Source organism: Oryctolagus cuniculus, chromosome 4, assembly GCF_964237555.1.
Source record: "Oryctolagus cuniculus chromosome 4, mOryCun1.1, whole genome shotgun sequence".
Lineage (NCBI taxonomy): Eukaryota > Metazoa > Chordata > Mammalia > Lagomorpha > Leporidae > Oryctolagus > Oryctolagus cuniculus.
Window position 1 is genome coordinate 92,615,642 of NC_091435.1, and position 27,053 is coordinate 92,642,694.

Below are 27,053 nucleotides of genomic sequence, written 5' to 3' on the forward strand. Positions count from 1 at the left end.
CCAACTCAACACGAGCAGCAAACAAAACTAGAGACGCTCCCAATCAGAAACCAACAACTGACCTCTACCTGGGGCCTTTCCACTCTAGCCAATCAAACGCACTGTCCTTCTTCTGCATCCGTCTAGAAAAGCTCTCTATCTATGTGGCTGCCACGGTGCTCCCTGCACCTCTTCTGCTTCTGACTGGTGCCGGATTCATGAACTGCTCTTTGCTCAAATAAACTCTGTTACACTAATTCTGTCTGAAGCTTTTCTTTTAACACCTCCTTTTTCTGTCCCTCCCAGAGGTGGGTTCCTTCTTTCCCTAGCTTAGCTGTCCCTCTCCCCTTCCTCCAGGACACAGGAAGTCCCCTTGTTTGCAGAAATGCCCATCACGTCATGTTTGCACTACAGCACACACAGACTGATCCCCAAGTCCTTGGAGAAGTGACCTCAACCACCCCCAATGCCTGCTGGCGCCAACTGCTTGATCTCAAGTAGCAGGGACTTTTGAAGGCAGTTCATGCCAACTAGAGACAGCTCTGAGACCAGAGTTTTAGGATATACCACAGGTTGGCAGACACAGAACCTATTTCCCCTTGACTTCTGTCTTTAAGATGTGGTTCTAGAACCATAGCGCTTTTAGAAGCTGGCTGTCCTTTCACAATAAGATAGCCTTTTGGTTCTCCCATATCAAAGCAGGAACAGCTAACATTCAGAGTGCCAACCACGAGCCACACCCTACAGGCAGCAAAACACAACAAAGTGTTTCCTATACTTGCCAGGCCCTTAATACCATCGATTGCCTGTTACACCCACTGCTGCTCTCCCGGGCCCCTCCCCAGCCAGGCTGAGTCATCATATGAGCAAGAGCCTGGGAACTGTTCTTTTAACAAGAGCCCTACACAAGTCGGGATTGGGCAAACTGGAGAGTGTTGGCATAGTAATTCAGGTGTGACACGCACGGCTCCGTGAAACGACTCCATCATTTATTTGCCTTGTGACCTCAGGCTACTTAGCTCCTCTGAACCTCAGGAACATGTCTATGCCTTCAAAATGATGACAGCATCTACAGAGGGGTCTCCCAAAACTTCCTGGGTTGTGTATATTTTGAAACAATTGTGCGTGGATTTGAATTCAACTTTTCTACAACAGTTCTATAGTCCCCGCATGCTTACACTGTATTCAAGAGAAATAAATGATTCAACAGTCAGAAACCCTGAGCACAAGGCCTGGCACATAGAAAGCCCTGCACAGAATCACTTTCATCAGCGATTCTAATGACCTTAGGAAAATAGCATCTCTATTATTTTTCCCAGTGCCACACAATTAGCAATTAAAGTGCCTAAGACCAGGATCTAAACTCAGATGAGACCATCTCCAAAGTGCTAGGTGCCTAACCCCAATGACTTCTCATAGCCTTAGCAGCACAGGAAGGGGGAATCAAACGGACAGGAGGCCCGGCAGCACAAAGCAAACTGTCAAGTTTCTGGATCCAAACTCAGGCTTGGATGTGGCTCGCATCACGCCCTCAGGAGCTGGCACCAGGCAGGAGCTCCTGCCAGCAAGATGCCCCTGGACCCTGCCGTTGACCTTGGACTTCCCCCTGCCTCTGCTTCTACTCATCGGCTGCACACCCTGCCCCCTTCCCCATGGCACCATCCCGACTCCCCAGTCCTGCTCCAGGTCTGCACCCAGCCCTGTATGACTGAGCCCCTCTCCTAGGAGGCAGGAAGACTTGTGCTTCCACACACCCCCCACCCCCCAATAAGGCCTCCCACTGTTCCACTCCCCCAATCTGCTGGGGTGGGGGTGGGGGGTTCTAGGCAATAATGCTGTCAGTTCATCATTAGCACCATAGCTACCCACCTTTACCCCATGACTTCTCCTGTCTCTGAAGTCCCCTGACCTGGTGTTTCAGTTAAAGTGGAGCCACCTGGACTCCTACTTTAGTATACAGTTGGTTTTACTTAGCAGTGCTCATTTGTTCACACAAACCCAAGTACAGGTGATCAACGGGGGCTTTAAGGGAAGAGAAGAACCACAAATGAACGGGCAGAAGCCACGCAGTCATTGCAAAGCAGGGGCTGGGATGCTGCTAACTCAGAAAAGTCGGATTCTGAGGATTAATAGTTCACCAGGCAGAGCCAAGGCTTGGTCAAGACAGCCGGACACTCTGCACTCTGCTCAGGGGTGGTGTCTGGACGCTGCGGGGCAGGCAAGGTGTGAGGGCTGTCATGACGGGAAATGGCCTCCACCGGGGTAACGGCTCCAGGCATAAGTGTTTCTGTTCCCACTGGATCCTATAAGAAACTGGGAACAAGCAAAGGACACAACGCAAGGGCTTCCAAAAGTTGACAGAGAATGCACAGAATGAAAAAATGCGCATAGATCTCAGAAATGTTTGTACAGAATAAACTTATCTTCCAATTCTACTGTCCTGTGAACTTTCTGAAGCCCTCTCCTATTAGATTGCTTTTTTCTAAATTCCACGGGGAGCTTCAACTGGCCATGAAGAGGTGAAGAGGGGCCAATTGGGTGGCTAGAGGACACTGTGCTAGCCATCACCTTCACGGGCTCCAAGCTGGACCTGCAGCCCCCACCCCCAGCCACCCCGCGTACCCTAACCCTGCTGATACCGAACTCTTCAGGGCCATTCTGGAACACCTAGAACATGCAGGCCCGGGGAGAAATAAAGATGACAGACTGAGGAGCTGGGACTGCTGCAGTGGCAAACTGAAGGTGAGTCAGAGCAATGTTCCGTTCTGCCCAGAGGCTCACAATGGCCAGAAAGACCTGGGTTCAAATCCCAGCTCCACCTTTTTGACCTGCATGACTTAACCTCTCTGGGGCTGTTTTCTCATCCAATAAATGGAGATCATAGCAAACACTTGACCCGAGGATTCAAACTAATTTATTTCAAGTGGTGAGCATGCTACCAGGAACAGTGACGGTCTAAACGCCACTAACCGATTACAAATATCCTCGTTTTCATCTTACGGGGCAGGAGGCAGTTAGCCGGCCCCACTGAGGCACCAGGTGGAACCAGCCCTGCTGAGATGCTCCCTGGGCCGCCGCGTCCCCTACCTGAGGCTCTGACCAGACCCTCGTTGGCTGCTTGCAGTTTCCGTGGGATCACATTTCCCAGCTGACCCAGCGGGCCAGGGAGAGCTGCGGGCCTTGGAACTCAGGGCTTTTCAGAGGTCTCACATGACAACCTGGCAGGGCGCAGCTATTCCCAGCAGGGGCATTAATAATACAGGTCTTTTTCCGCAAACTCTGGCAAACAGTCTAACATGACAAGGGAAAACATCGGCTCCAAATTCTCCCCGGAGCTCTCTGGGCAGAAGCAGCCAAGATAATTCACCTCGCTCAAGGCTACATGGTGGAAGTGAATCAGAGTTCTGCGGGGGACAGGAGTCGAAGGAACCCACACGCTGGGGAGGAGGGGACCGGTTGGGGCTGGGGGAATGGCCACACCCGCCCGCCGCCAGAGGAACCCTGCATCTGGCAACGGGCGTTCACGGTGTTCCTGGGGAATGTTTCTGCCGCCCAGGGCAGAGACAAGGAAGTCCACAGGGCTGAATGTTGGAGCTGTGAACTGGGCCACTGACTTTATCTCGATGTTCATCAAGTCCTAGACATCAGCTCTCAGTCCCGATTCTTATGGAGAGAGGGGTGAACAGTTCAGGGGTGGGTTGATAAATGGGGCACAGAGCAATTGAAGACCATAAATCAAAGGAAAGCAAAGACCTGCACGGCGACAGCCCCCTGTGGCCTTGGTCCCCTAGGGCCACCAAGGTGAGGGCAGGCGGCTGTATTTCATCTGTGGTCTTCAAACTGTGCTCCAGGACCCCATGAGTCCACAGCTACCCTGAGGGGCTGTCCTGGGGCGGGCAGGAGGGAGACATGGTGGTGAGGGTGGAGGGGGCCACCCGTGCAGCTTCCAGTGTTCAGCTTTCTTCTGGGAAACAGTGGTACACCTGCTGCTGAACCTGCACAATCTAATGCCTTCTCCGAGGCCACCGGTATCCTCCCCAGAGCCAGGATGAGGACAAGGCAAGGGAGGCACTCTCTCAGGGTTGTGCGAAACCAGGAGCAGCCCTGGAGCATAGCACCCGGCTGGCCCCAGCCCTCCTCCGGCACCCAGCCTCACTCACCTCTGCGGCATCGCGGCCAGCCACCCTCCCTGGAGACCTCTGCACGGCGGCCTCCGCGGGAGCTGCTCCTCCCTGGGACAGGGTTCTGCTTATTTCTGGCTCCACCCCTCCTCCTGGGCAGGAAGAGTGGGATAAGGAGAAGTGGGTAGCACAGGAAAGGCTGTGGAGCTAGGGGAAAAACGCTGCGGGGAAGCTGCTGAGCGCGGCTGTGGCCAGGCTGGGTCTGAGGGACCGAAACGCAGCAAATGGACAGGGCGGGCATAGGCTCCGGAAAAAGAAGCTGGAGGCAGACTTGCTTCCCCATTTGGCAGAATTGTCTCTCCCATCCACTTCTTCTTCCCTTGCTGCCCCCGCCCAAAGTGGGGCTACATCTCCTAATAATAAGACCCCACACCTCCTGACCCACCCCTGCCTCCTCTCTCCTCATGCAAGATTTATCTTCGCAAGTCCAGCTCTGAGTGATCAGGCCCAACTCCAAGACTTAAGAAAGCATCTTCTCCCTGTCTCTGCAGACAAGACCTCCCTCTCACCCCACTTCCCAGCCTCCAAGCAACACACCCCTAAGTTCCAGGCCACCTAACCTGCTGCTCTTCCCGGGATTTCACCCCAGCCAGCTGCCTGCACTTGGCATAAGCCCTTTTCCTCCCTTGGTGCACCTGCACCCTGAGTCCACATGTCCAGTCTCTGCATTGTGAACACCACACCCACTCTGTTCTCTTCCAAGATCCTGCAAGCTGGCGTGCCAAAGCTTAGAGCTGTCTGCAGATGTTAGAGAACACAGTTCTGTCTGCTCAGCCAAAAACTCAGGGTAATACCATGTCAGTTAAGAGTCAGAGGGGAGAAAAGACACAGGTGCCCTGCAGTGCTCTGCAGCTGCCCTGCACCCATACACCCAGGTAAGTGACATGGAGCAGTGTGTCCGCAAGATGACCTGCATCCGCAAGATGAAGCCCACCAGCCACGCAGAAGCAGCCACTGCCACTTGTTTATCTCTGTATTCCTTTGTGCACCTAGAACAGCTGTGAGCTCCAGCAGGCTCTCAGTAAATACTAATTGAGTTAATTAATGAACTGCTCCTACAAGAAGCGTGGAACTAAATCCAGAAAAAAACAACAGTACGTCTCCTGCCTTCTGCCTGTAGGGATGATCCAGCTGACGATGGAAGTGTTCTCATAGGGGATCAGGGTACCAACTGTGCCTACCAGTAAGCTTATCTTAAAAAGCAGTGGATTTTGTACCCCTAATGTGGGCTAATGTTATGGAATATAAATTGTGCTTCAATAAAGTTGTTTTTTAAAATCTGTACGGTGATAAAACTTTCACAATCGCTCGGCTGTGTTCAGCTGAGTAACACACTGTCGAGCCATGAGCACACTCAAAAACAACAAAGAGGAACAAAAACAATGAGCCAAGCCCACAAGGAACGGGTGAGCTCTGAATGGCTGGATATAGGCAGCCTTGCAGAAAAGTCTGGAGGAGCCCTGGGGTGGCCAGGTGTCAGGTCAGTCCATAGCCTGGACGGAGCACATGGTAGACCGAGCCTATGAAACATTCCCGGTTGAGTATCAGCTGCTCACAGCCAAGGAACCAAATCCAAGTCAAAGTCACCTCCTAGGGAGGCATCCTCCGGCCTCCACCCCCACAGAGCACGACTCCACACTCCACTGAGCTATTGTTGAAGGAACACTCGTCTCTCTCTTTAGACTACACGCCACGTGAGCTCATGCACTCACAGTGCCTGCTACGGATGCAAGCACGCAGCAGGTGTTCACGTCAACAGCAGACGGAATACGTGAATGGACACGCTTTGCTGACTGGACAGAGCCAAGGCGCACACACTGTTTCCTTTCCGTGCTGCACAGCCCTGCTGCTGGGTGTTCATGGAGGTCCCCAAGGGAAGACATGAAGCGAGGAGAGAGAGCTCAGGTCCCCAGGGCACCTCACTGCACCATCCCTCCCTGTCCTCAGCCTATACATGGGGTGTTATTCCTGCTGCCCTCTTTACAGGGGACTGACCCAACTCTGCAGGGCTAGAAGCCCCTTGCGCCTTTCCAACATCCCCAGGGGAAGGGGCGGCGAGTGGAAGGATAGGAAGCACAGTGCTGGTCCAGGTCTGAAGGCCAGTGCACTCCTGTTGTGCCTGACGTCGCGGACCCCATGCCCTCCTCCTCCAGCCTCTCCCCACAGCGGGTGGAGCCAGCCCTGAGTGCACCGCAGGCTCAGGAAACAGGCTCAGGTCTTCGCGACTGTGTTTCAGAGGCTGAGTCCCCCACCCCGGGGCAGCCCAGCCTACTGCAGGTCTCCAAGAAATGCATTCACTTCCCACTGACGCCATTTCCCATCTCAGCATCCGACAGCTCCTGCCCCAGAGATGCTCACGGCAGAGCCCCCTGCTCCTCCCCCGGGCTCCTAAGGGAGATCCCGAGGCTCTTTAACAACACACCACAAGCCTCTGTGCGCCCTAGTGCACACTGGGGGTGCTATGCATTAAACAGAACTGTGCGCCCCAAACCCATGCAGATGTTTCACCTCTGAAGTCCTAGCACTGAAGGTAGAGACTTGACCTAATTGTAGCATCTGGGAGGTGACCTGGTTGAAGGTGTTTAGGTCACTGGGGAATGCCAGTGCTGGTTGTTGAAGCCAAGGTTGACCTACCAGTCCTTTCTTCTTCCTGGTTCACCACATCATCATTCCTCCACACCTGTCCCACTAAGGCCAGACCCCATCAGACCCCAGTCTAATGGGGCCACCCAACCTTGACCCATGACTTCCAAACTATAAGCCAAAATAAGCCATTTCCCTCCCAAGAAGCTCCTCTTGGGTATCTTAGTTAAAGCAAGGGAAAGCTGATTACTACAGGGTGTATCCAGGTATAACACAATGACTAAGACAGACCTGGGTGTCATCCTGCCTAGGTTCAAATTCTAACTTATCAGCTATAAGACCTCTCTGTGCCTGTTCCTTCATTTATAGAAGGGACTTATAAATAATACATGACTCAGGATTCACATGAGGATTAAGTGAATTCATATATATGTATAACACTTAATTCCTGGTGTACAAGCATTGCAATACATGAAGGTCTTCACGAGGTTTGTGGAGGGGCCGGCATTGTGGTGCAGTGGGTTGAGCCACTAATCGCAATGCTGGCATCTCATATCCGAGTGCTGGTTTGAGTCCTGGCTGCTCTGCTTCTGATTCAGCTCCCTGCTGATGTGCCTGGGGAGGAGTGAGGATGGTCCAAGTGCTTGGGAACCTGCCACCCATGTGGGAGACCCAGCTGGTGCTCTGGGCTGCTGGTTTCATTGTGGCCATCTGGGAAGTGAACCAGCAGATGGAAGATTCTTTCTCTCTCTCCCCCCTGCCAACATTCTGCCTTCCAAACAAATAAAGCATTTTTTAAATGTTCATGGAAAGTAGATATTATAAAAAAAAAAAACTATGCATAGATTTCAAAAATCTTGCACCAAAATAAACTTTCCAATTCCATTTTCCACGAACTTGTCTCCTTGTTACCGGGAACGGCTGTTACTCTTCCCAGTGCACTGAAGCTTCCTTTCGATCTGCAAGCCGAAAGAGCAGGAAGTGCAGCGCTGGGAGCCGGAGGCCATGGCAGCCACGCTGGGGCTGTCAGTGCTCCCATCAGTCTTCCTGGGCCAGAGGTTTCTCCACTTCAACCGCCAGTGAATGCAGACATTGGCACACAGGCTCCAGGGAGGAACAGGGTGGAGAGTGCAATAAAAATTCATCAATTACAGGTTATTTGCTCATCTGTGAAAAAAAAAAAAAATCCATCCTCCCTGGAAAAATACACAGCTCTATAAAATGTCACTTTCCAGGGGCCGCCAGGACAATGAGGGAGGCTTGCCTGAGCCTGGAGAGCTGGATCAAAGGACAAGGAAGTCACACTTCTAGGGCAGCCCTGAACACAGCGGGAGAACTGTCAGCACGCAGTCCTGCTTCCCACGGCTGGGGAGTGCAGGGCGGGGGTCCACATTCAGACAGCCATGCATGGGGCGCACAGAGAGAGACACAGGACCAGCCATTAGGGAAATGCACACTACGAGCGAGATGAGGAATTCTTGTACACTTATTGGAGCAACTAAAATTAGAAACAGCGACAAGGCCAAATGCTGCAAGGATGTGGAGGAAGCGGATGAGTCTGCTGCTGGAGATGGAGAATGGTATCGCCACTCTACGAAAGACCACGGTGGCTTCTTAAAAACTGAACTGTACAATGCAGCAATTGATCTCCTGGGCATGTATCCCAGATAAAGAAAAACTTAGGTCCACAGAAAAAGCTGCACACTTCACTTGCAATCACCAAAATGATCGACATATCCTTCGGGGGCAGGCACTTGGCCTAGTGGTTAAGACATCTGTGTTCCACGCCGAAGTGCCTAAGTTCTGGCTCCTGATTCCCGTTTCCTGCTAAGTAGACCACGGGAGGCAGAGATGGTGGTTCTAGCCACTAGCTCCCTGCCACACATGTGGAAGACCAGGATTGAATTCCTGACTCCCAGCTTTGTCCCAGCCCAGTCTCAGCCATTGCAGGCATTTAGGGAGTAGACCAGCAAATGGAAGCATCCTCTCTCTTTCTTTCTCTCTCTTCCTCCCTCTCTCTGTGTTGCTTTCTGCTTCTCAGATTGGGGGGGGGGGGGGTCCTTCAATAGGTAAAAGTTACAGTACATTCAAACCATGGAAAATTACTCAAAAACAGGAAAGAGCAAACGGTGAACACACTTAGTCACCTTTATGCTCTGTGGACCTCAAGGACACTACAATGGATGGAAAAATGCCAATCTCAGAAGGCTGAATATTGTTCGATTCTATTAACTGTATCTTCTCAAAATGGTGGAATTGTAGAAATGCAGAACAGGGGAAGGTAGCCAGCATGACGGTGGAGAACAGCTCGAGGGAGATCTCTGTGGAGATGCAACAGTTCTGCACCTTGATTATACCCACAGTGACATGCATCTAGACACAGGAGAAATGAAACAGACACACAGCCACATTATGCCACCCTCAGAGCCCTGGTTTTGCTTTGGATGTACTGTGAGTATGCAAGATGAAACCGATGCAGGAAATTGAGTGAAGGAGGTACCAGACCTCCCTGATAATTGCTTCACAATAAAATGGATTTTCTTTTTTTAATGAAAAAAAAGGTGCACGGCCAACAAATAGTAGAGCTGGGATTACAGGCCTCATCCTTCCACTCCAAAAATTCAAGGGCTCCAACCAGGTCAAATTACTCGGTTTGATTCTGCCAGGACATTTCACATCTCTACGCCTTTCTACATGCACACCTCTACCTCAGCTGCCCTTCCCTCACCTAAGTTTTCATTTCCTGTAAGACCCAATTTACATACCTGCTCTTTCAGGCAGCTTCCCTAACTTCCCATCCAAAGATTACTGCTCTTCCTCTACACTTCAGTGCACGCCCTTATTGTAGCTATTAGTTTGTTTCTGTCTCCTGCCATGTGCAAGCCACAGAATTAGAGAAAATATTTGCAAAGCATTTTCAATAAAGGAATGTCTGCAGAGTATATAAGGAATTCTTCCAACTCAAGAAGACAATTGTTTTTAATGAACCAAAGATCTGAACGGACATTTCACCAAAGGATAGGCAGATGGCAAATAAGTACATGAAAAGAGGCTTGTTTGCATTAGTATTTTAGAAAATGCAAATAAAACCATGATGAGACATCACAACATATCTATTAAAATGGCTAAAATTTAGCAGATTGGCCATACCACGTGTTGGCAAAGAAGTAGAGCACCTGGGGCTCTAAAACAGTCAGCAGCAATGTAGAATGGTACAAAAGCTTAGAAAACAGTTTGGCAGCTTCATAAAAAGTTAAACACACAACGATCATAAAACTCAACCATTGTACTCTTAGAAACTGATCCTAAAGAAATGAATGTGTATTGCCCAACCAAAAACATAATTCACAAATGCTTATAGTGGCTTTCTTTTAATAGTCCAAACTTGGAAACTATCCAAATTTCTTGTCAATAGTCAAATGGGCAAATAAATCATGGTTTATCCGTACCATGGAGTACATTCAGCAATAAGGAACGACCCACTGACTCACACAGCACCATAGATGAACACCAAAATACTCCTTGTGAGTGAAAGGCGAGCCATGCTGCATCATTCCACTCCAAGAACGTCTAGAAAACACACAGCTAATCTAGAGGGAAAGAAAGCAGAGCAGTGTTGGCGTGGGGCTGGAAGGCAGGATTTGAAAGTGGCAGGAGGAAGGGAGATGGCCCAGCAAGCGGCCTGGGGGTGGGGGAGGAATAGTGTGTATGTTGGTTATCATGTTACCATGACTAGCAATAGTTTCAGGACTGTATGCTATGTCAAAACTCATCAGGTTGTGCAATTTAAACGCGTGCAGCTTGTCTGTCAGCTAGCCCTTAACAAAAGTGCATATGGACATAATAGCAGTTCCGTTCAAAAAGCATCTACTTGCTAGGGGGAAACACTACTAAGCATCTCTCAGTCCTCACTCAAAGTAAGCATTATTCAGCCTGCTGCACAGATGAGGAATCTGGGTCAGACATCATCAGAGCCAGAACTCTTTTCTCTGTACCGTGATGTTCCACCAACGGCAAATCCCCAGAGACAGCTCTCAGGCCTAAGCAAGACCTCTGACAAGGATCTGACAGGAGCCGGGTGAGGGGCAGCAGCTGCAGGTGTCTGGAGCACAGAGACGCCCGTCCATCCCCTTCCAGTCACCAGCATGCCAAACTCTTCCGCAGCCAAGCCCAGCTCGTCACTGGCACTGCGGCCGATGGGCCACGGCTGGAAGTAGCTGTGCCGGCTACAAGAACAGCCTTCCCTCCACAGCCGCAGAGTGATGGCCTCTGAGCAGCCCATCGGCAGAACACGTTCCAGTTCCAACACCAGGCCCTTCTCCTTTCTGGCCCTCCACTTCCTCAGAGGAAGGACACAAAGGCCAACCCACAGCGCTAGCCACAGCCTTCCTAGGAACTCGGCCAGCGCGCATGCGCCTCTGAGCGCCCTGTGGAACCGAGCCTTCCCTGCTCCTGAATCTGGACAGGTGCCGCTGCCAAAAGGAATTCGCGATCGCCTATGAAAGTACACCCAGGCCCCCGTGAGCCCCAGCTCCAGAGCCGAGCGCCCACCCGCACTTACAGCGATGGCTGCCCTCGCTCCTTGTGCCACTCAGCCCCTCCCCTCAGCAAGGGTCTTCCAGAGACCGTGATGCCCACCACCCCAGGCCATCTGCCGCTCTGTTCGCCACCTGGTGGACTGAGCACCTGAAACTCGGCATCCAGGGATCTGCAGAGAACCCTGAGACAGACAACCACGGAGCCACAATTTCTCGCTTTTGTATTCTGGAAGGAAAAGCTCGAGATGAGGGGGTCACAGGATGAATGGGACAGAGAGCAGCGTACACAGTCCTCCTTTTGCTCCTGTCGAGAGACAAGGCTAGACCAGAGTTTCTTGTCCCAGCAGCCCGAGCTATTTGGCTGGGCACACAGTAGGCTTTCAGTAAATACCCCTGGAACTAAAGCACATCCCTCGTGTAGGAGGAATAATCTCTTCTCCAGCCACAGAGGAAATCCTGGGAACGGAGCCCAGGGCTGAGAAGCCCCCCCTGCTTGTAACCACCTGGAGCCCGGGGGGCCCAGGGGCACCACGCCCCCGGAGAACAGGAGGACTGCGTGTGGGACTCCACAGGCGCTCTCTGGCTCCCGCGTTATCTTCCACTCCAAGGAGGAGCCCTTGGGATCTGGGGGGAACGGTGGCGCAGCATTCGGTAAAGCTCCGAGCACTTGGGCTGCAGCTGTGCTAGCAGTTCAGAGATGGAAAGCGGTTCCCCGAGGGGAGAGACTCTCCTACTGACACAGCTTCCGGAGCTCCCGGGTGGGCGAGCACTTGCTGCAAGGAGCAGTCACCAGCTTGGAGAAGCCTTGGAGGTCCCGGGCAGGCTTCGCCTACGTTTCTGTTGTTTGTGAGCTCCTGGGCAAGTCTCCTTAGCTCTCTGAGACTCAGTTTCCATATCTGAGACACGGGTGTAGATCGTTTAAAAATGAAGGCCGGCGCCGCGGCTCAATAGGCTAATCCTCCACCTTGCGGTGCCTGCACACCAGGTTCTAGTCCCGGTCGGGGCGCCGGATTCTGTCCCGGTTGCCCCTCTTCCAGGCCAGCTCTCTGCTATGGCCCGGGAAGGCAGTGGAGGATGGCCCAAGTGCTTGGGCCCTGCACCCCATGGGAGACCAGGAGAAGCACCTGGCTCCTGCCTTTGGATCAGCGCGGTGCACCGGCCACAGCGCGCCAGCCGTGGCGGCCATTGGAGGGTGAACCAATGGCAAAAGGAAGACCTTTCTCTCTGTCTCTCTCTCACTATCCACTCTGCCTGTCAAAAAAAAATGAGGTGAGGCAGAGCACAGAACACAGCGCCTGCAACCATAAGGCACTCAGCTGACACCTTCCTCTCCTTCCCTTCCCAGCAAGTCCAAGGGCACCTCAACCAGTTTCTGGGGGGAAATGCAATGAAAGATTATTTTGATACCAAAAAAAAAAACCCTGAAATTCATGCATAGCTTTTTTTTTATAATACACACTGCCCATGACCATGGACATGATCCACCTTGAGCTTAGGGATAAGGTCTCCTTAGCTGATTTTGCTGATGAGGAAGGGGCCTTACTTCCTCCCAGCCAGAGGAGCATCCTATAAAATGTGCTGGGGCCAGAGCAGCAAATACAGGGGCTGGGAGGTGCAGCAGGGCCCGGGCAGCAGGTACAGGAAGCGACCTGAGGAATCCGGAGGTCCCAGGTAACCTTGCCAACTCCGTGCAAGAGCTCAGGGATCAAGAGCTCAGGGATCAGGCGGCACCCTGAGCGGCACCCCACCCCCACCAGGGGCTGGGTCCTCCCCAGGGGCGCATACCTTCACCTCCAGTGTTGACAGTCACCGGCTCTGTGACCTTTACATGAGGGTGGGGGACCAGATGGCCTCGGAGTTCTGTCCCTCCCCTTTAACTTTCTGAGCTTACAAGTCTTCAAAGAGAAACTGGCACTGACCCGACGCCCCCTCCTCTCTCCACCCCTCCTCCAGGATTTAGGAAGGCCGCTTGGAAAGGGAACCAGGAAATCAGAGGCTGGGGCTCCATTCTGCTAATTTAATTAGCTCTAATCTGCGGCAACAGCAGGGACTGGAAGAAAGAGGCTTTGTTGAAATTTCACATTTGGCAGGAAGTTCATCGCCCCCCCCCCACCCCCACCCCTCCTGGAGATTATGAGTCAAAAGCTCTGATTTCAGTCCTGGCTCTCACATTCAGTCTTGCTGAGGCTTCCCTTTTACACTTCTCTGACCAACTGCTTGACTTGTCCAGGAAGGAAACATGCCCCAGATGTCGGTCAGTAAATGGAGGTTTTCATCTGCCTCCATGAAAGGGTGTCAGTCAGACAGTCACAGGCTTCTCTCCATCAATGCAAAGCAGTTTCATTGTCACCATCTTAGGGGGCCCTGGCAGCTGTCTCAGGAGATAATCAGGACAGAAATCTCGCTCTCATCTATTCAGACAAGTCACACTGATGGAGCACCCCTCATTCACAGACGAGGAGCCAACGGTGCACAGGTGACATGGCTTGCCCACAGGCCTCACGTCGGGTGCAGTAAAGTGTAGACACTGCACCCAGAGATGTGTTGGCATCATCTGAATCTCCACAACACAAAACCCAATTTCAAGCATTCGCCCACTTCGGCGGCTTGCATTTTCCCACCACGCTCCATGGCAAGCCACCAGCAGTTTTGAAACAATTTTCAACAAGCAATTTGCAAAATTCCTGGATATTGAACATCCAGTGCTAGAGAGCTTCCACACTGGAGCAACTTCTCCTGGCTCCCAGCTCAGTGTTCTTTCTGCCCCACCTCTGTGCTGCCATGCAGGGGGAATCAGCATCGTGTGGCAGATTAAAGAGTAACCGTAAGAGAAAAGTACCTGAAGGGTTGCCAATATAGGTAGGATTTCAGACACGTTTTCTTTGCTTCCACATCAATATTCTTCCAAAAAATCCTAGGAGCACGTTTTACCTTTATAATCGGAACACACCTAGGTAATAAAACTCATTTTTAATAGGCTTACTGGAATGTTTTGCAATAACCTTCCTGCCTAATTTCTATCCCTCTGCCCTCCTTGAGTTGGAGAACATGTGTTTCCTAGGAGTTTAATTTCCCTGACAGAACACAGCAGGTGCACTGAAGTTAAGCATTCACCTGAATCTGCTGCAGTCTTACCTGGGTGATAAATTCATTCCCTTGAAGTTCAAATTTCACCAGCAACTGAGAAAATACAACTCCGTATCAAGATTCCAAAAAACCTGCTCTGACAAATCTTTGGCCACAGAATGACCTTGCCTTCCAGCGGGCTGAGGTCAAAGCAGGTGGTTTGACGGATCCAGAAACAACTGCTTTTTCTTTCCTGAGCTCTAGAAGTGGGAAAAGACTGCCCCCCGCCCCTGATAGTCCTCGTGGTCCTCTCTTTGCCTGAGCTGGCGTCCAAGGGCTCTTACCTCAGTGCTGGGATGGAGACCTGGCACCAGGGCTGGGGACAGGCTCCCAGGGGCCACTTCGTTTCAGCTGGGCTGCATGACATCCACTGCTTCTCTCCAGGCTGCTTGCTGCAGAGCTCTGCACAATTGGCTCTACCCCTGCCTGCAGGGAGACAAACAAAGCAAAGTTGCAGGCTGAGCACCAGAAGCACCGCGGGCACCCTCGCTCCTCCCCCTGCCGAGCCCTGGTGACTCCTGCCACTTCACAGCCCCTTTCCAAACCACTGCCCACTCCTCCTCCCAAGGAGCCAGGCTCCTTCCCAGGGCCCAAGCTGGCCATCTGTTCACCCGAACCCACCCTTTCTGGGGCTGCCCAGTTTCAGAGTGAGTTGCAGATGAAGCAAAGCAAACTCCTACAGTCGTTAAATCCTGGTGCTGCTCACTACTGGTGGTAAGAAAAGCAAGGGGAAGAAAGCTACAGAGCCAGCCCACGTCCTGTGTTCAGATAAGGCTCGCGCTCCACAAAGATCTCAGACCTGCTCCCAGCCACCCTTTGATCTATATAATATGTCATTTCTGCTCTTCCAGACGTGAATGCAATTTCTAAATCGTTTTGGAAGCCAACACGTTCAACCCATATATTATTATAGCTAGCTGGGTGGAGAGCATTTGGTTTTAAGGTAATTGTTGTTTTTCCTTGTGCCCAGGAAATTTATGTCCAATCTACAAATTTCAGAATAAAATTAAGTGAAAAGAGGGGGAAAAGTTACCCATTGGTTCTCCACTCAGATAACAAACTCTTGCTGTTTTTTGACTTTGTTTTGCGTTTAGTGTTGTTGTTATACAGATTTTTTTGTATGCAGACCTGATCCAGCCAGGCAGGGTCTGGTGCCATGTCATTAAGTCTTTTTCTGCACCATTATTTTAGCATCTTCATAGCATGCATACACTCGTGGATCTCCCGTACCCTACACAGCCATAGCAAATGTTGCACCCAACTCCCAAAAGCTGGACACTTGCATCATGTTAATTTTTTTTGCTTGTTATTAACAAACAGTATTTAAACTAAATCTTCAGGGAAGTTCATGACTGCTTCTGCGGTGGTTTGAGTCTTGACCCCCAATGTTTCACATGCCAGAACTTGGTCCCCAGTGTGCTGCCACAGAGACGGTGGGGCCTCTAAGAAGTACAGCCTAGAGGAAGATGACGAGGTCTTTACAGGTGCTGCCTTGGAAGGGATTAATGTCGCTGTTCCTGGATGCTGGTTAGTTCCCATGAGAGTGAACAGTTAGAAAAAGAACGAGCCTGGCCTCTTGTCCCCAGCTGCTGTCTCCCTCTCTCACACACTCCCACTGTGGTACCAGCTCCCATGCTGTTACATAGCCAGAAGACCCTCGCCAGAGGCAAAGCCAGGAGGATGCACAACCTTGGATTTCCAGCCCCTAAAGCCACGAGCAATATAGCAGCAAAAAGTGCACTAAGACCACTTCCTTAAGACACATTCTTGGAAATCAGCTTTTCTGGGTCAAAGAGTTTCCCTGTGCCTCAGGTTTTGCCAGTCCTGGTGTGCTACCTCTAGACTACTATACCCTCGAAACCCCTCGCAGTAAGGAAGAGGTGCACTGATTCCTCCAGCACTCCTCTTCTGTCCGTGTCCTCACTCACCAACCATCATCCCTAGTGGAAATGAATGTGGAGTTCCAGGAGGCTGACTTTGTCTTTCTCACTCACACTCAGCTCAAGCCAAATCTAAGAACAGATCTGTGATGCTGCAATGAGCGCCCCTAATAAGGACCAGGGGAAGGAGGTCTAGAATAAGAGTTGGTCCCCAGGAGACAATTCAGCAACCCACCGAAGGAGGGAGGGAGGGGTGGACACACTGGGACAGTATCCAGGGGACAGAGACCTTAGAGACGACGGGAGCCATCGCTTGAGAGGACGGATGTAGAGAGGAGCTCCCGTCAGCTAAACCTCAGCTGACGTGAGCCGTCTGAGGGGTGCAAATGTCAAGGCTTCACAGAGATCTGGGCCGAACAGGGCAAACAACAAAGGCATCAGGTGAGCCAGGGAGGGAAAAAAAAAACAAAAAACAAAACCGTTGCCTCAAGGTCTTGTGCACCTTGCTGCTGTCTATAATTACTGCCGACAAAACACCAGGAGCCAACAGCCCCGCGGGCAAAGGAGAGCAGGCAGGGAGGTGATCGCGCACACAAACAGTGGAGCAAGCGGCCAGGGAGGGCTGCCAGCGGGGAGCCTCCCTTGGGAACAGAGACAAAGGGCTCCTGCGGTGGTGGTGGGGAACCACCTCTCCTCAACAAGAAGAAAGACCCCTGCTCCACCCCTGCCCAGCCACCTTCTCGTCTCCCTGCTCTTACTCCAGCCAGACCTTCCGTGAGAGGTGGATACTTCACCAAGTGCTCTAAACACTACAGGTGTCTGTGGCCATGAGACCCGGAAAAGGCCTTGGAGGCGGACCCAAGCCACATGCCCTTCCTAGCAGAGCGGCCTCCGTGGCCTGCTGCCCCATGTACCCTACACTCCAGCCACAGCAACTCGCAGACTTGAGAGGGAACGTGGGGCTCCGGTCATGCTTCTTAGGTCCTTTGGAAGATGGCCTGCACACCTCCACTTGCCAACCCTACCCCTCCCTGCCCTGCCCCACCTGCCACTGGGCCTCCCCTGACAGACAAGTGTGGAACTTGGACTTGAGGAGGATTCATCCAGAAATAAGGGTGCTGAACCAATCTGGTACTTGGTCAAAACTGCAACTAGGAAAAAAAGACTAGAGTCAGCTGGAGCTAGAGCACGGGCGGCAGTGATACCTTGACAAGCAAACGCCCCCACAGATCAAGGCATGGGGCCGCAGGGGTCCTGTGGGAAGGGAGAAAACTGGCCCCAGAGAGCGGCAGCCAGGCACCACGCAGCCCCGATGATGACGCTGGCAGCTGCGAGGCTCGTCTGTACTCTCACTCCAGCACGAATCCCTTGAATCCTTTCAGTAAGCCCCTTCGTGGGTGGAATTTAGGTCAATCCCTGTTCATTGCAACACATTCTCTTGACTAAATCAATCTCCTGCAGGCCTGTGGCTGCTGCAATCTGGGGTTAGGAAATCAGGGGGGTGAGAGCAGAATTTCTCTCCAGTTCTGTTGAACAAGGCAAATATATGCAAACTAAGGGCCCCACCCAAGAGGCTGGCTCTGAGGACAGGAGCTGCCAATAAACCAGCCAAGAGCCAGGTCGGAAAAGACTAAGACAGACCGTGGTTTCTTGATAAAGACTAAGACAGACCGTGGTTTCTTGATCTTGGATGAGAGCTTGGTTTCAAACCAACTCTGGGTCCCAGCTGGCTAGCGACGTCTAAGCGGGTTATGAATAAGACAGAGGGGCTCTCCTAGGATCCAGTTCATGGCCCTGGGGCTGCTCAAAAGCCTTCTTAAAAAAAGAAAAGGGTGTGTGGGGAAAGGTTTGTGGCACAGCTGGTTAAGCAGCTGCTCGGGACTGCCGCTTCCCACATGGGAGTGCCAGGGACCAAGTTCCACCTCTGCTTCCAATCTGGTGTCCTGCTGATGTACACTTTGGAGGCAGCAGATAGTGGCTCAAACACTTGGCTCCCTGCCACCCACACAGGAGACCTGGATGGAGTTCCAGGATCTGGGCTTCAGCCTGGCCCCAACCCCAGCTCTTGTGGGCATTTGGGGAGTGAACCAGTGAATGGAAGATGTTGGTATTATGTGCTCACTCACTCTCTCTCTCTCTCTCTGCCACTTTGCCTTTCAAATAAATAAAAATAACTTTTTCTCCCTAATGTCTTTCATAAACAAAGATTTACCTACTTATTTGAAAGGAACAGTGACACAGAGAGAGGGAGAATCAGAGAGGGAGAACTTCCATTTGCTGATTCACTCCCCAAATGACCGCAGCAGCCAGGATTGAGCTAGGCCAGGAGCCTAGAACTCCATCAGGGTTTCCCATGTGGGTGGCAGGGGCCCAAGTACTTGGTGCCATCTTCCACCATTTTCCCAAGTGCATTAGCAAGTTGCTGGATCGGAAGCGGAACAGCCAGGGCTTCAACTGGCACCCATATGGGATGCTGACATAGCACATGGAGGATTAACCTGCTGAGCTACAGCACCAGCCCAGTTAAAAAAAAAAGTTTAAAAAAAAAAAAAGATAACAAAAAATTATGGTTTGGTTTTTGGATGGATAAAGCAGCTACTGGATAAAGCAGCTACTGGATGGGACCATCCTGGATTGCTATTAAGAGCACTTCAGGGGCCAGCGCTGTAGCATAGTGGGTAAAGCTACCACCTGCAGTGCCAGCATCCCATATGGGCAGCAGTTCCAGTCCCGGATGCGGAAGTTAAGCTCCTGCCTGCACGCCTGCATTCCAGATCAGAGTGGCCGGGTTCAAGTCCTGGCTTTGCTTCTGATTTTATCTTTCTACTAATGTACACACCCTGGGAAGCAACAGGTGATGGCTGAAGTGCTTGGGCCCCTGCCACTCATGTAGGAAACAGAGACTGAGTTCCTGGCTCCTGGCTTTGGCCTGGCCCAACCCGGCTGTTGAAAGCATTTGGGGAGCAAAACAGCAGATGGAAGATTTCTCTCTCTCTCTCTCTCTCTCTCTCTCTCTCTTTCAAAAAAGTTAAATAGGGGCTGGCACTGTGGCATAGTGGGTAAAGCCACCTTCTACAGTGCCGGCATCTCATATGGGCACCGGTTTAAGTCCCAGCCGCTCCACTTCCAATCCAGCTCTCTGCTATGGCCTGGGAAAGCAGTAGATGATGACCCAACTCTTTGGGCCCCTGTACCCGCATTAGAGACCTGGAAGAAGCCCAGTTCCGGCCATTGCAGCCATTTGGGAAGTAAACCAGCAGATGTAAGACCTCTCTCTCTGCCTCTCTATAACTCTGCCTTTCAAATAAATAAATAAATCTTTTTTAAAAAACTATTTTTTAAAAAAAGCAAGAAAAACATAAGCAAAAGATGTTTATTTGGGTGCAAAAAATTTCCAAAGTTACACAGTTTTTTCACAATACACATTTTCCACTTTTGAAGACTACATGTAAAGTGTATCTCCGTAATTTTTCTATTCTGAAGATGTATTTATCACATAGATTACGCAAACTCCAAAGATTCCCTTACTGGGAGCTACGCACTCAGCTGATGACGCAGTCCCTTTGCCTGCTTCTCATCCCCAAGCCACTCATACACTCCTGTGCTCCCTTGCAGTGTTAGCACAGCTCCTGCTTAACCCGCAACCCACTGTGCTCTGTGAGCTCTGCTCCCTGGCCCCCAAGGCTCTCTGACCTTGACATCTAGACTTGGTTTCTCAGCTTCTCTCCAGAGGACCAGCTGAGATTTGGATTTTATTTGATCCCTTCCTTGTGCTCAGGGCCTCTTCCCTGCTTTCTCTCTCCTGCTGTCACTGCACTGTCCCCGCCCAGCAGCTCTGCCAGTCTCCCCACCCTCAGACGCAGAAGCATCCAGGAGCCACCCAAGGCAGCAAGCAGCTAAATAAGAGGCTGCCTTGGAATCATAACCCTCTTTTGTCTCCAGCAAGTGTTCCCTTCGACACAGACCAACCACAGGCCCAGAGCCAGGAGTTACAGAACCCACCCAGAACCAAAATAAGTTTCTAAGTTGAGCCAAGGACATACACCCAATGAATTTCAACAGCCCAGTCCGACAGAGCAGGGCAACTTGCTAAAGCACTCTCTTTGGGGTCAGAGAGTGGGTCAGCCTGTCACAGGAGGAAGGCTCTGGCCCCAGGACCCCGCTTCAGTGAGCAAGGTCGGCACCAGGCACACAGAGTCTTAGGGTAGCAGAAGACCCTGTGCACCCTGGCGCTGCCATTCCGCAGGATCTGAGATGTGAGCGTTGCTCTGAATATGTCTGCATACAGAAGCTAAATTAGCTGAGAGCTTTTAGATATTCTGTGCATAACGCATCCCAGCTCTGGGTTTCTACCAGTTTGCTGAGCCCTGCAGTCAAACTGGAAGACATTGCATCCAAAGTACAGTAAGAACTCCTGCTCAAACCAGGCGGCTCCTCAGATTCTGCCCGCCCATCCCCGTTCCGCCAGGCCAGGACTCCTCACCCCTTCTGGAAGGTTCACTTGTGGGGCTGGGACCCAACATTATGGGGCTTCTGTCCTAGACCCAGTGTTCATCGCAAGTGATCCGCGGTGTTATTTTAATGTGTTTTTACCAATTACTATGCGCCAGACACTTCACGCACTAAGTTATGCATTTGTTCTTCACACAATCCTACGTGGCAAGGAATGTTTTCTCCATTTTCAGATGAAGTAGCAAGAGCTTTAGTAATGAGCCCAGGCACAAGGCTGCTGAGGAGTGAAGCCAGAATTCCACACCCAAAGCCGCCTCCCAAAGGCCTGTGCTCCCTCCAGGGGTAGAATAAAGCCAGGCCAAAAGATCTCAGACAAGAGCTGAAACTCATGATGAATTGAACACTGAATAGTTGGGTAGGAGCTGCCAAAAAAGAGAAATGGTGAAAGAATTCGTTTCAGAGGACCAGCAAGGGGGCGCTCCTCAGCCCCTGCCATGTGCCAAACACCCAAAGGGGGCCCCATGCCCATGGGTCTGACTAGGGTGTTCCTGTGTTCTCTACACCAAAACAATGGCGGGGCCCACTCGATACACAGAAGACCCTGAGCCTCTTTTTTTTTTTTCAAAGCAATACACACGGCTGATTTTTTTTAAAGACCAGTGACACTGCAAGCCTTCCAAAGAAAAGCAAGGGGCCCTGCCCCCTCCACACACAGGCCTGCTTTCACAATGCAGCAGCTTGCAGCTCTCTGACCCACTCAGGTGTCTGAGTGGACCTGAACAGCATGCTTCCATGGCCCCTTTACTTCTCAGTGTTAGATTTCATTCATGAACTCCCCACTACAAAGAGTGAAAATGGCTCTGTTTTACCATCAACTCGCCTACCTCTTCTCCAGCTCCCCCAAGAGTTACCCATTGAGCTATGGGGTGTTAGAATCAATATTTTTTTTTCCTGTACATTCCTGAAATGTCATCACTGGAGTCCTCTGTTGTCTCTTTTGTTTGCTATCACTAATTCAGCCCTCCATTTTCCCATAAAATTATGAAATTCATTGTGATACGATCAAATACCACCGTGTAATCAGCTTTGTTTGGTTTTACTTTGAATTCCTTAAAGATCTCCTTCTCGGAATTTTCTGTTCTCCCACTCTAACTTGACCTTGTTGATTTTCAGACTTAAAGGGAGATCCCATTTACTCTTTCTTAGTAAGAACTCTGTAGTTTGGAAGGAACCGATGTGTGTAGGCTATGTGAGAAGTAAAATCATTAAGACTACTCATATCTCAAAATGCCTGTATTCCATCCTCATATTTGACGAACAATTTGTCCAGATATATTTTCTCAAATGGAAAGAATATCCTCTCAGAAATTCGTAAGTTTGGGAGCCAGCATTGTGGTATAACAGGTTAAGCTGCTGCCACCTGCAACACCAGCATCCAATATGGGTGCTGATTTGTGTTCCAGCTGCTCCACTTTCAATCCAACTCCCTGTTAATGTGCTTGGGAAAACAGTGGGAAATGGCCCAGTCGCTTGGGCCCCTACAGCCACATAGGAGACCTAGAAGAAGTTCCTGACTCCTGGGTTTGGCCTGGCCCAGCCCTGGCAGTTGAGGCCATTTGTGGAGTAAGCCTGTGGATTGAAGATCTCTCTCTGTCTCCCCCTGTCTCTTGGTAACTCTGCCTTTCAAATAAATAAATACTTCTCGGCCGGCACCACGGCTCACTAGGCTAATCCTCTGCCTGTGGCGCCGGCACCCCAGGTTCTAGTCCCGGTTGGGGTGCCAGATTCTGTCCTGGTTGCTCCCCTTCCAGTCTAGCTCTCTGCTGTGGCCTGGGAGTGCAGTGGAGGATGGCCCAGGTCCTTGGGCCCTGCACCCGCATGGGAGACCAGGAGGAAGCACCTGGCTCCTGGCTTCAGATCAGCGCAGCGCACCGGCCGTAGCGGCCACTTGGAGGGTGAACCAATGGAAAAGGAAGACCTTTCTCTCTCTCTCTCTCTCTCTCTCTAACTCTGCCCGTTGGAAAAGAAAAAAAAAAACCTTCTCTAAAAAGAAAGACATTTATAGGTATGATTTCCTTGTTTTCTAGTTTTTGGTGTTGCTGTGGAGATATCTGACATCAATCAGAATTCTATTCTTACATATACTCCATCTGGGATTTGTGATGTTTTGTTTTGGTTTTGGTTTTGGTTTTTGTTGTTGTTGTTGTTGTTGTTTTCCTGTCTGGAAGCTGCTCTTCTTTTTTCCTTCATAGCCCTGGATATTCAGGTAGGCTTTTCAGTCTAGAAGCCCACTTCCTTCAACTCAGAATCCATCTGGATTTCTTTCTTTGGTCATTCTTCCCCTCCATTGTCTCTGCTCTCTTTCTATTTAGATGTTGGAATTCTTAGACTAATCCTTGTCTTAGGTTTCATTTCTTTGCCTTTGTTCGACTTTCTGCAAGTCTGAGTTTCCTTCAACTTTATATTCTGAACCCAATACCAATTTATTTCTAGCATCCTTTTAATTTCTTATTCTCTGACTATTCCCTTTCTTCAGTAGTTTGTTTCTTGAAGCCAGATTACTTTCTTTCGTGTGGGTTTCTTTTTATTATTGTTGTGTTGTGTTGTGTTGTGTTGTCTCTTGGTTTCTGTGTTAAATGTTTCAAATTTCCCTCAAACATCTGATGCTCCTTAGCTTAAAACATTCTTAAATTGAAAAGTGTGCCTCTACAAGGCTGACTGCATGCTCTGTGTGCATGGACAAGGAGGCTGAAATGACAGCCCCTTATCAGAAGGTGATTGACAACGCAAATGCTGCCTGCTCATATCCCAACAAGCCCATCATAAATTGAAGACATCCTATTCAAAAATACACTTAAAACACACAACCTACAAAACATCATACTTAGCACATGGCACACTGCAGAGTATTGGTTGTTTACCATCCTGTTCATACGACTGGCACCTGCCCAGCCTGGGGAGAGTATCTTACTGCACATTGATTGCTAGCCTGGAAAAAGATCCAAATTCAAAGTTTGGTTATTACTGCATGCGCAATGCTTTGCACCATCACAAAGTCAGAGAATCGTAAGTTGAGTCTTAGTGAGTTGAGGACTGTCTGGATACTTTATTTGTGGAACCCTAACTATCAGTATCTATAGGCCTTTTCTCTTGGATTCTTCACACAGGGAAACTTTTCTGTTCTCATGACTAGGGAAGGCGCAGGCAACCCCCGCTTGCCAGCACTGGGTGAAGGAAGCAGAAAAGGGAGACTGGGAGGGCAAGGAGGGTCTCACTGTTGAGGATACAGACAGTCACCATTGCCGCTGGCACCACGTGGCATGTCCACGTGCCCTCCTCAACTGGGCCTGCCATGCTCATCTCAATCAGATCTTAAAATTAAGTATTTCCTGGAGAGGCTCTTCAAAGCAATAGGGAAAAGGCCCTTAAAAGAAAGGGAAAAAAGAAAATACTTTACAGGAATAGATTTATAAATAACCTCACATCAATCCCAATAAAGTTTTGCCACCAAACGGATTTAACTTGATTTTCACAGATCTCTGGACTGGGGAATTGTGGAAAATGACGTGTGTGTGCATTTCCTACACCTCCAGCTATATCTGGGACATTTTCCACAGGGATTTTGTCACTCCATGGGGCTGCTTATTTCCAAAGAGACAGGGAGAAGATGAGGCAGTTGAGATGTGGGGGCTGGAGGAAGGTCAGGCTCAACAGGAGACAGTATAAGGATCTACTTATTACAAAGTCTGAGGCTCAGCTCTATACCAGCAACCTGTGTTACTTTGAGAAAATGACTTAATCTGAGCCTCCACTTCCTTACCTCTAAACTTTGGGTTATTCCCACTAATTTTAAGCATTGTAAGGATAGAGTTAAATTCAGCCAGCAAGTATGCATGGTGCCTATCATTTCTGAGGCATGGCTCTGAGTCTTACGAAAGCAGTTGTGAACAACAGAAGTGAAGTAAGTCCCTACCCCCATGGAAACCACCTAGTGCGAAGAGACAGTGAGTAAATAAGTGAGATGGCCAGATATGTAGAACAGCAAGGCAAGATAAGGGGAAAGAGGAAGCCAGCCATGGAGGGAGGAGGCAGGCAGGAGAGGATTTCCTTAGACACCGTGCCCATGTGGCTCCTCTGAGAAGCTGACATTTCACTGCAAACTACAGAGCCAAGTGAATGCAGGGTTTCAACTGGAGGGAACAGAAGCACAAAAACTACAAGGGAAAAGTGCTTCATGCTGCCAAGTCCAAGTTCCTTGAGGCAAAAAGAATGAAGAGGTGGAAAAGAACAGATAAAATCTGCAAGGAGCTGAAGGTCACGTCATGTAGAACCAAGTAGGCCCTTCTAAAAACTCAAGCTTCAGGGCCAGCACTGTGGCACAGCATGTTAAGATGCCACTTGCAACACTGGCATCTCACAGAGGATGACCTACTGTACTCATTCCACGGTGGGATTTGTGGAGCAGCTATAGTAGGTAGTTAGTCTAAGCCAGGTTGAAGTCTCAGCTATTCCACTTCTGATCCAGCTTCCTGTTAATGTGCCTGGGAAGGCAGTAGAAGATGACCCAAGTACTTAGGCCCCTGACACCCATGTGGGAGAATAGGATGAGGTCTTGGCTCCTGGTTTTGGCCTGGCCCAGCTCTGGGGAGTGAACCAGCACATGGAAGCTCTCTCTGTCTTCCTCTCAATTCTGCCTTTCAAATAAAAAATTAAATCTTAAAAAGCAAACAAACTCTAACTTTCAGTGAAATAAGATGTGTTGGGTTTTGAGCACAAAAAGAACTTGACAATACAACTTTCAAAATGATCGCTCTGATGGGGCCAGCATCATGGTACAGTAGGTTAATCCTCTGCCTGAGGCACCAGCATCCCATATGGGTGCCGGTTCTAGTCCCAGCTGCTCTTCTTCCAATCTAGCTCTCTGCTGTGGCCTGGGAAAGCAGTAAAAGATGGCCCAAGTGCTTGGGCCCCTGCACCCACATGGGAGACCAGGAAGAAGCACCTGGCTCCTGGCTTCGGATCGGCGCATCTCCAGCTGTTGTGGCCATTTGGAGAGTGAACCAATGGAAGGAAGACCTTTCTCTCTGTCTCTCCCTCTCACTATCTGTAACTCTACCTCTCAAATAAATAAATAAAATCTTTAAAATAAAAAAAGGAAAAAAAATTATCACTCTGGTTGCTGCTTTGAGGATGAACCATAGAAGTAAGAGTCTAAGCAGGAGATCCATTCTAAAAATTAAAATTAGCTATTCTAAAAATTAAACGTAGAGATTGATCTGTTTAGAATTGGTGTTAATTTGGTGGAATAAATAAGTAGTCTGTTTCTTGATTCATGTTCAAGTTTCAGCTGACATGGCTTGCTGGCAGACTGGATGCTGCGTGAGAGAAAGAATGTAGACTGAATACAGTTTCAAGCACTAACAACTGGATACATGAAGTTGTCATCTAAGCATGTGGGGATAGCTATTTCAGAGAGAAAAGCAGCCAGACTTGCCGGATCTGTGATGCCTAGTAGACACCTGAAAGGAGATCCTCTACTGTGAAGTAGATCATTGATTATGTGAGCATGAAGTTCAAGGGAAAGTTGTGCAATGGAGCTATAAACTGAGGGCTGTCAGCACATGGACGGTAAGAGATCACCAAGGCAAAAAGAGAGAGAAGAGGTCAAGTCCAAGGGCTACCCCCAGGAGTGCCTCAAAGTGAACAAGTGAAGATGAGCCAACCAAAGAAACCGAGGAGGAGAAACTAGCAGGAAAAGGACCAAAGAGAGGAATGCTTCAGAAGCCACAAGAATAAACACTGCTGATGTAGATCTTAGATAAGGATTGAGATTCAACAGTGGATCTGGAAACATGGTCACCGCGAGTCTCACAGGTGGAGTTACAGCGGAGTGACAGGGCCAGAAGACTAATCAGACTGGGTTTAAATGAGAATGGGGAAAGAACTGTAGGGAGCAAGTGAAAACAACTCTTCAGGGGTTGAGAAAGAAAGCAGTAGCTAGGGCAACAGAAGAGATCAGGGGAGGACGTGTGCACATATGCACGTGGGTAGACTCAGGTAGGAAACAACAGCAGGTGGACAGTCAGATAGACAAATGGGAATGACCCAGTACAGAGAGAACATTAGGAAAAAGAGGGAGAATGAGTGGAGGTGTGTCCTTCATTAAAAGGGAATAAGATTCATATACAAATGGAGGGGGTGGTCTTATAAAAGGAGCTGAAGGAATTCCTCAGGCAGAATAACAGGCAGAGGTGGAATGTGCAGACATAGATGTGGCCTTGCCAAGGCACCACAGTCTGAATGGTTTTGTCCTT

The 27,053-nt window shown here is 50.0% G+C and overlaps 1 protein-coding gene across 12 annotated transcripts in view; it reads right to left on the bottom strand.

Annotated features, from left to right (window-relative positions):
• The window catches only part of ST6GAL1 (ST6 beta-galactoside alpha-2,6-sialyltransferase 1), a 122,864-nt gene that overhangs the window by 77,116 nt on the left and 18,695 nt on the right, over positions 1-27,053 (bottom strand). For 5 of the 12 annotated variants that reach the window (XM_017346979.3, XM_070072388.1, XM_070072392.1 and 2 more), the window contains 2 exons: positions 14,692-14,833; positions 14,121-14,231 (listed from right to left, as the gene is read on the bottom strand). The gene's annotated coding sequence lies outside the window, so the exon portion shown is untranslated. Of the gene's footprint in view, positions 1-4,139; positions 4,389-14,120; positions 14,232-14,691; positions 14,834-15,028; positions 15,172-27,053 lie in introns of those variants that run through there. The other 7 variants (XM_002716497.5, XM_070072384.1, XM_051818885.2 and 4 more) reach the window with 3 other exon arrangements.